An 8,686-nucleotide genomic window follows, 5' to 3' on the forward strand; every position below is an offset into this window, starting at 1 on the left:
CCGTGCTAATCCAGCAAAGTTGCCAGGCTCATTACACACAGGTTGGCCACATCAAGCTGCCTCTTGGAGATTAGCTAATGAAGTCACAGACCAAAGAGAAGCACGTTGCTTTAACAGATAGAAGAAGATCCAATCAGCGGCTGGGGAAATTAAATATCTAATTCCACAAATAACCACTCCTGTTGAAGTATTCCTGAAGTTCTAGTCAGATGTTTACATACAGACGGGATGATGGTAGAGACGGTGGTAGGAGATTTTCTAGAATAAACCTTTTATTTTTCCCAGTGAGAATTGTGACTACAACACACATCTTCAATAGAATTAAAAAAAGAAACAAGAGTTGGATGGATGCAGAGCAGCACACTAACAAAATATGCCCCATTGGATGTAAACATTTGAATAATGATACCAAACTCACTCAAAAACAGGTTTTAGAACGGTTTTTAGATTGGATGAGGCAGGCTAATGCAAAGCTACTAGACGGGCTTAAAAGCTTCAACTATGCCAAGAAACCAGCTAATAGAAAACAATTCTAGAAGCATAAGTTACCGCTTTTTAGTGAACATTTAACCAAAAGATATATTTTAGCCTATATGTCCAGTTTTAACCTTATTTGGAGAAACATTTACAATAAACGTTACAATTTATTATCTCACCAAAGTGACAAAAAAAGCTTAAACGCAGCACCAAACGCCCAAAACGAATGTAAAGATGAACAATGTCTTGAGAAGTCGTCTTTGGCTTTTCTGCAGCTCGTCTTTGTTTTGTTTAGATCTTTTACTGAGCTGTGTTTTTGTTTTTGTTTTTTTGTTTTTTTCAACTGAAGTGAAAACCAATTAAATCTATGGTACCCACCTTTTCTTCTGAACACAGAAGAAAAGGTATCTGCTTGAAATACGGCAATTATCTGCTAGCAGAAATTTTATTTTCTAGCACTTTTTTCCTTTTTTTTTTTGCAACAGTCATTAAATAATAAGAAGCGTCGCTGCAGCGTGGAGCCGTGTTAGTCACTAATTGGGTGACTTGGAGCCGAGCCGTGATGCAGACCAACTGTTCAGCTCCCAGCTGCCTCTGTTTAGGTTTTTTTTTACTTTCATTTCCCCCCTTTTTTTCTTTTTTTAAATACAGACTCAATAATCCATAGTTGTTGAAACAACCCCCCCTAACACACAAACTAATAGCCACCTGCTCCTGCTGGAGAAGCTGCTGGCAAATAATAAGTCTTAAAGCTGCAAAGTGGCAAAACGCTGACACACACTTCCTCACCCATCAGGACGCCGAGTGGTGAGGCGTAAAGTTACAGTAGATTAGTCCAATTAGGAAAGCAGTCTAAAAATATATCAAACACCACATCAAATACCAATAAGAATTGAAGTACAGCTTGCATTGCTGGCCTGAATTTGAACTTTAAAAAAAACAATGTATTGATTTTTGTCTTTAATTTGCATGAGGACAGGTGTTAAGCTTAATCAAAAAGCAGAACACTACGACATTTAGAGCCCTAGTTCATTCGCAATGCACATCCCCAGATGTGCCTTTAGCAACATAAAACAAGTTAAAAGACAAATCAAAACGACATATCAAGATAAAATGTCATGCGTGATGCCATGAGTCCTAAAAGTTGACTTAAAACAGAACACGATTAAACATGGTGAGACATGGTGGTGGCAACATCAAGCTGTGGGGATGCTACGCTGGGCAGAGTTGATGGTTGGACCTAACAACCCTGAAACTACAGGCAGAGATACAAAGGAATGGCTCAGATCATACTATGTTTGTGTTAAAACGGCCCAATCAAAGTTCCAATTGAGAATCTGTGGGCAAGACTTGAAAATCGCTTTTTGTAGACGTTCTCAATAAATAGTTGTAATTGTATTCCCGAGGGAGGATTTAATTTGATTTGTAAATGAAACACAAAAAAAAACATATATTTTTCTTCCACCACACTATTTATATGATAAATTGTCTTAATTTATCATATAAACACCTAATATATATATATATATATATATATATATATATATATATATATATATATATATAACAGCTTCTTACTAAATGCAAAAAAAAAAAAAAAGCATAAATCACAATATTTATTTGGCCTTTACGCTGAGGAGTATGAGATCCGCAGCTCAGGTGGAGGAGGAGGTTGCTCATTAATTAGGAGGTTAAAAGTCCAGGGCTGCAGCGTCCCTGAGCCAAGGAACATCTGCCTCGGCGTGGAACTCTGGGTTGTGCACAAGCATTTGATAAAATAACATAAAGATGATAATAAGCAGATCATTTAGATCCTTGATGTTTATTGAAAATGTATATAAAAATCAATTGCAGCGAGCAGCAGGAGACTCGGGGGGTGTGGGGGAGAGGCTCTCCTATTGACAGAAAACCTCCAGACACATAAATGGAGTCATAACTCGAATATGAATGCACATAACTTGAGAAATAAACACAATACTATCGCCTGTTCTGGGGGAAGTTATCGGCTTCTCTCTGCAACCAGCTTGCCGTTTACTTTTTGGTGTCAGTGAAAAGGAAATTGCAGTTCTTTATGCTCCCTAAAGTAGAAATTTGATAAAAATGTGTTGTTTGTAAAAAAAAAAAAATAAATAAAAAAAAATAAGAAAGAAAGAAAAAGTGTTACATTTTTTAGCAAACTTGGTAAAATGTGTAAAAATATTTTTTTTATTGTTGTGGCAAAATCTCCCACTAAATTTAGAAAATCATGACAAGCAAGTTAATATTTATTGGGAAGTCAGTCAGACTGTCTGTTCAAGTAACAAGTCTGGAGGTTTGTGTGTTTTTCATGATTTGAAATGTTTCCCATTAGCCAAAATTTGGTTTCTGATGAGTCAGGGAACGGCGTAAAAACCTTCAGTCATCCAATCGACTGACTTGGCAAGCAATAGGTGGGGGAAGGTCCTCATACAACCGGGAAAAAAAAAGGACTACAAGTCTTTGGAACGAAATGTTACAGCTATCGCTATTTCAAACCTTTGTACAGGTAATTTGCCCGTGTCTAATGAGGTTCTGCTCCTGTAGTAAAATATAAATGTGTTTGTCTTTGGACTCCACTGAACCGCAGTGGGAGCCACTAAGTGCTTTTCACACATCCTTTGTATTTTTCTGCCCCGCGGGCAGGACACGTAGGCGTTAGCATTAGCATTAGCTTGATCTGTGGCGTGTTTGACAGTCGATATTCCACTTTAATGTGCAGGTAAAACGTGGCTTTGAACTTTGTTGAAGGTCACACAGCATTTCCAAAAGCTCCTCAGAGACTTCCTCTGATTTTGCTGCCCAAAACAAACACTGAAACGATGTAAGGACGGCGGTATCCTCTTGTTGTGGCGCAGCAGGCTAATAAGGCATAAGCAGCTAATCAGAGCAGTTAAAAGGGCATTACACTGATAATCCCAATGGGTTTGGGGACATTATACTCAGTGTGAGAACACAGCGTGAAGTTTTCTCATCGCTCCCAGAAGCCGTGACACACTAGAATGCATGTGCATAAAACTGGATTCCTTGCCAATCAAACTCTCCGACAGCAGATGATCTCAGTGATTGGCGTTATCGCCTCTCGCCGAAATCACCTGCCAAAAAGGCTATAAAATGCGGCACGTGCAATCATGACCGCCAATCATGAATCGCATGGCTATATTATCTCAGAGCATATCATTACCATCGTCCTCTGAACCTCATTTCGTCAGATTTGTCATGTCTCATTTTCACTACATTGTCTCGACTGGGAAACCTTCACCTTGGATGGGGCTATTGCTATTGCTTCTGAAGATCATCCAGTAGAGGGCAGCAGAGAAGTATGAGAGTTTTGTTGATCTACCACAGAATAAAAGGCATGCCTGTGGCACAAATTAGGGATTTAGCTTCAGCAGGAGAATATTCAAGGGTTGGAGCACAGCTCTTATGTTCAGATTCAACATATTTTTTCACAAGTTTTCTTAGAAATCATCTTACAAGAAAAGTTTCTCAGATGCTCTGAAAGATTTTATATATATATATATATATATATATATATATATATATATATATATATATATATATATATATATATATATATATACACTCTAAAAAAGGCCCTTAGCTCTGATGTTCCCAAATAAATTGCAGGTTAATAAATATAGAACTCTATAAATGTTTACTTTAACACTCCTTATATAAAACCCTATTGGATATAGACGCACATCCCCCACTTCAGATTTTTGATTTGTACAAATATTAGAAAACAATGCATCATTTTCCTTCATGCCCACTCTGGAAAAAAATTAAGAGCACTGAACCCCATTGAAAACCTCCTGGTTATTCCACCAAATTTTGATTTCTGAACGCTTCCTGAGTTAAAACATTAGTGTTGTTGCTTCTAAATGAATATGAGCTTGTTTAATTTGCATTATTTGAGGTCTGAAAGCACTGTATCTTTTTTGTTATTTTGACAATTTCTTATTTTCTGCAAATAAATACAAAATTTTTGCTTGGAATTTCGGAGACATGTCAGTAGTTCATAGAATAAAAGAGCAATGTTCATCTTACTCAAACATATATTTATAAAAAGTAAAAGTATCAGAGAAACTGATCATTTTAAGTGGTCTGTTGTGTTTCTATTTTGCATAAAACACACATGCACGCACACACACGCATACACACACAAAAAACAACTGAAGTTTGTGCCGAAAATGTGTCAAAATCTTTCAGTTGTTATGATTAACTTTTTTAATGTATATATTCTGTCGTTGGGATCAGGTAACTAATCTGTTAGACGGATCATACAAGTCTGATATTCCATACTCCCCCAAGTACTTAAGGAGTTGTACTTGGGGGAGCAGGTTTCTTGAACTCTTCCCGGAGTTCAAGAAACGCACATAAACTGATTGGGTGAACTCTGAGGACCCTGGTGCAGATCTGGTCCGATGTTCCACCGCCAGAACAATAACCACACTGTTCCTCCAGAATCCTGGAGTTGACTATCCTCGTGCCTCCTTCTTTTCAGAAACCCTGAGTAGTCTTTAACCAGAAGGCTTCTTGTCAACTCACCTTTTTTAATTCACCTGTATTACAAATTAGTTCTCCAGAAAGCATTATGACTAACATCTCAATCAGCTTTTCAGCTTTTTGAGCTGCTCTTGCGGCAATATCTCACATTTTCATTAAGCTCAAGGCCTTTGAAGAGCCCCTTAAAGACAACCAATGAATCTAGCCGAAAAACCCTGTTCTCTTTATTTTCATTCAACTCCTCACTGATATTTTCCACTTTACACACGTAATGCATTTATTTATTCAGACTGGGATGTTGTTTCTGATAGAAATGTACATTTTAATATAATTCACTACTCTCAATGCCAAAGAAATTCTACGCCTATTTTAACATCTTGTTTTGTGTGTGTGTTTTTTTTTTCAGAATCAACCTGAATTTTTAATGTAAATAAATAAAAAAAAAGAGTCTCCCTGGAAATTAGTATTTGAATCAAATCAGCATTTGAAAGAGGTGCACGAGTTCAAGAACGACGCCGGCATGCGTGTGCATCAGTCACTGAAAAACGAAAACGAAGGCTGATCGAGAATTCATCTGTAACGCAAAGAAGAAAGAAAACCTCACAGGTGTTTTGTCAAAAATAAATGAGATATGAACACAGGATATCTATTAAACGCTGCGTGAATATAAACCTGAAAGGCACGTGTGCTGAGTTACAGCCAAGGCCTCATTATCAAAACAGAGATAACGTCTGCGTTTACGGAAACACTCGAAAAGAACGCCTCAATGTGTACATTCTCAGAGACCTAAAGAAATACACCGATACATGCTAAACAAACCGGATAAGACCTTTTACTGGGAAGCAAACCTGAATTCAAATAGCGGCTCAAAAGCGACCCGGCTGCCCTTTGAAAAGAGCTCAGGACGAGAGAGAAGCTGACAACGGATGATAACTTGATGCATGACGCCGCTGCGAGCTTTAAATGCCTTATCTAAATTCATACACAATGACAGTACCTCTCCCCAACCATGCCACGTTTATCTTTTTTTTTTTTTTTTTGTTCAGCGCCCGGCAGATAATGGAGAAACGAAAATCAATAAGTAAGAAAATCTTGCTGAATGAACCAGGGGGTGATAGCTTTGAGCGCTGATGAGTGCGATATATGCTCAGACATACTGTATGGATAATGAGAACGACGGCTGTGAGTCCAGCTCAGCGGGCGAATGCAGCATTTAATTAAACACAGACACAGGCCTGGTGTTACATCAAGCAAAAATAAATAAATAAATAAATAAATAAATAAATAAATAAATAAATCTGATAAAAGAAAAGGGGCAGAACAAATTTAGCACGTCAGCCATTTTGCCTCGAAAAGCTAAAATTTGAAAATAGTTCGCAGTTTTAAGATTTTTCAATCTTTTTAAATGAGGATTCAAGAAGAGAGTAGATATGGAAAATGTTCATTGTGCTTCATTTTCCCCGCATTTTATTCTGCTACAGCCTTATTCCAAACTGTTGTCACTTAGCTCTCTCCTCAAAGTTCAAAAATGGCTATGAAAACTTACATGAATGTGGGTTGTTGGTTTTGTATTTTTAATAAATTTGCAAAAGTCTCAGTTTTTCCCCCCACTTAGTCAAACTGGGATATTCTTTTTTTTATTTATTTATTTTTATTTCCATTATTTAACCAGGTAAACCCCGTTGAGATCTGCATCTCATTTTCATGAGAGACCTGGGCAGAAGTCGTTGAGTGTAGAATTTGAAGGAATCAGATTAATTTTATAGAATTGGTAATAAAGCCGTAACATGAGGATTGTTTTTTCAGATTAAAAGTAACCTTTAAAAAATCACAACAGCATTTATTCACACTTTTTATTAAGCCCATGTTTATGTCTTTAAAATGTTTTTATTTTAGTAGTGTTTTCATCAGCTGTAAGTGGAAAATCTTTACAATAAACAGAAATAAGACAATCTATATAATGTCAGGGTTTCCCCCAGTGTATTATAAGCCTGGCGGGCCACCAGGCTTTACTTATGCCCCCACCAGGCTTAGCATTGTTCATTTATTTACTTTTTTTTTTTAAATGTTTGCATTTTTTAAAAACTTTGTAATTGGTGTTCAGGTATTAATCTTCCAATAACATTAGATTATCTCTTATAATCTCACAGATAATGACAGGATATTTTCAAATTTCCTGTCAACTTTAAACTTTTTTTTTTAAACTCCAAAACACGGCGGGCTGCTGGATGAATGACTGCAGAGCGCCCCAAACACCAGGCTCAGCAAGTTTTCTGGGAGAAATCCTTGAATGTGTTTTAGTTAGAGAATCAAATTACTCAAATAAATGATTTTTCCCCCCCGTGTTATTCACATTTATTAAATAGAAGTTCACTTCCTTTAATTCAGCAGTTCCTTTAAGTCGCACTTAATAAGCTGTAAACTGTCAAATGTTTAAACAAGCAAAGTCTAATGAAACTGTATTCAAATAGAAAGATCAATTTTATAACATTTCTTAGCAGCGACATGAAAACTGATGTTTGTCAGCTTTCTGTGGTCATGGCCCAACCTGAACCGGCTCATGTCCCACGGTTCTCTGGGGTCACATGAGGGAAGGAAAATGTCACAGCAGTGATCTGCAGCTACCCCTATAAGTATGTACCAACCTGTGGATGTCCTCACCAGCCCCACTCCCCGACCCCACCGGGGTCCCTGTGACGGGACCATCCAGGACATGAGCCAGGGAGCCCGCTGAGCACTTTTGTCTGACATGTTTCTGCACTTTGCAGAATGCGACAGGCATTTATGCAAGAGTAGAAAAAAAAAAAAACAGGAAACATTTGTGGCTCCTGGGAAAATGGCGACCCATCATGTCCTTTAACGCACGCAGTGGATAAGGAGAAGAAAGACGTGTTATTTTTTTCTTCTTCTTTCTCTCTCTCCTTTTATGTGTTTGACCACCACAAAAATCCACTTTTGCAGGACTGACTGTACAAATTTCTGTATTGCTGCTGGATTTTATTGTGAAATCGAGGAGAAATGTAACTATTTAACTTAACACTTTTTACAAAGAGAATCTGGAAGTTGTGCAGTGGGTTTATATTCATCTCTTCAAGTGTCTTTGGGTTACATCTCTGCCAGCTTTGCCGGTTCATCATTGCAAAACAGCGATGATGTTCGGTTCTACTAAAACTGCCAGTGAAAATGGACTCATAAGTCCGATTCAGGGTTGGAACCCGTTGACAACCGCTTGCAGTTCTAGGTTTTTACTTGACGTCCACGTAGCTCTCGTCTTTCCACTGTGCAACGCTGCCCTGTGGTGTGGTCTATCAAATAACTTCCTAATAAATATACAGTCTGTGATTAAAAAGTTACTAAAACTTTGATGATACCTGAAATTTTGCCTTGCTGTTAATATTTTTTTAAGATGGCGTTTTTTTTTTTAAACATGACTCTGTAAGTTAACAAAGCACCTCAGTGATTTAGAAATACTGATGGCTGTGCTGTCGTCTTTCAGTACATCATGAAATACTGAATCAATTTCACTGTTAACTGTGAGAAGAAGTTATGATTTCGACGATAAGTGATCTCTTTTTGACACGTTTGAGCTTTTGGTTGCATCTTTGTTTCCGCAGTTTGTCACGCTTAGTTTAATTACTGGGGCTTATTTGAACATGCGAATCACATCTAGCTTCCTTTTCTGGTG

The sequence above is a fragment of the Poecilia latipinna genome, unplaced genomic scaffold (assembly GCF_001443285.1).
Source record: "Poecilia latipinna isolate Pla-1442-1.1 unplaced genomic scaffold, P_latipinna-1.0 Scaffold499, whole genome shotgun sequence".
Classification (NCBI taxonomy): Eukaryota; Metazoa; Chordata; class Actinopteri; order Cyprinodontiformes; family Poeciliidae; genus Poecilia; species Poecilia latipinna.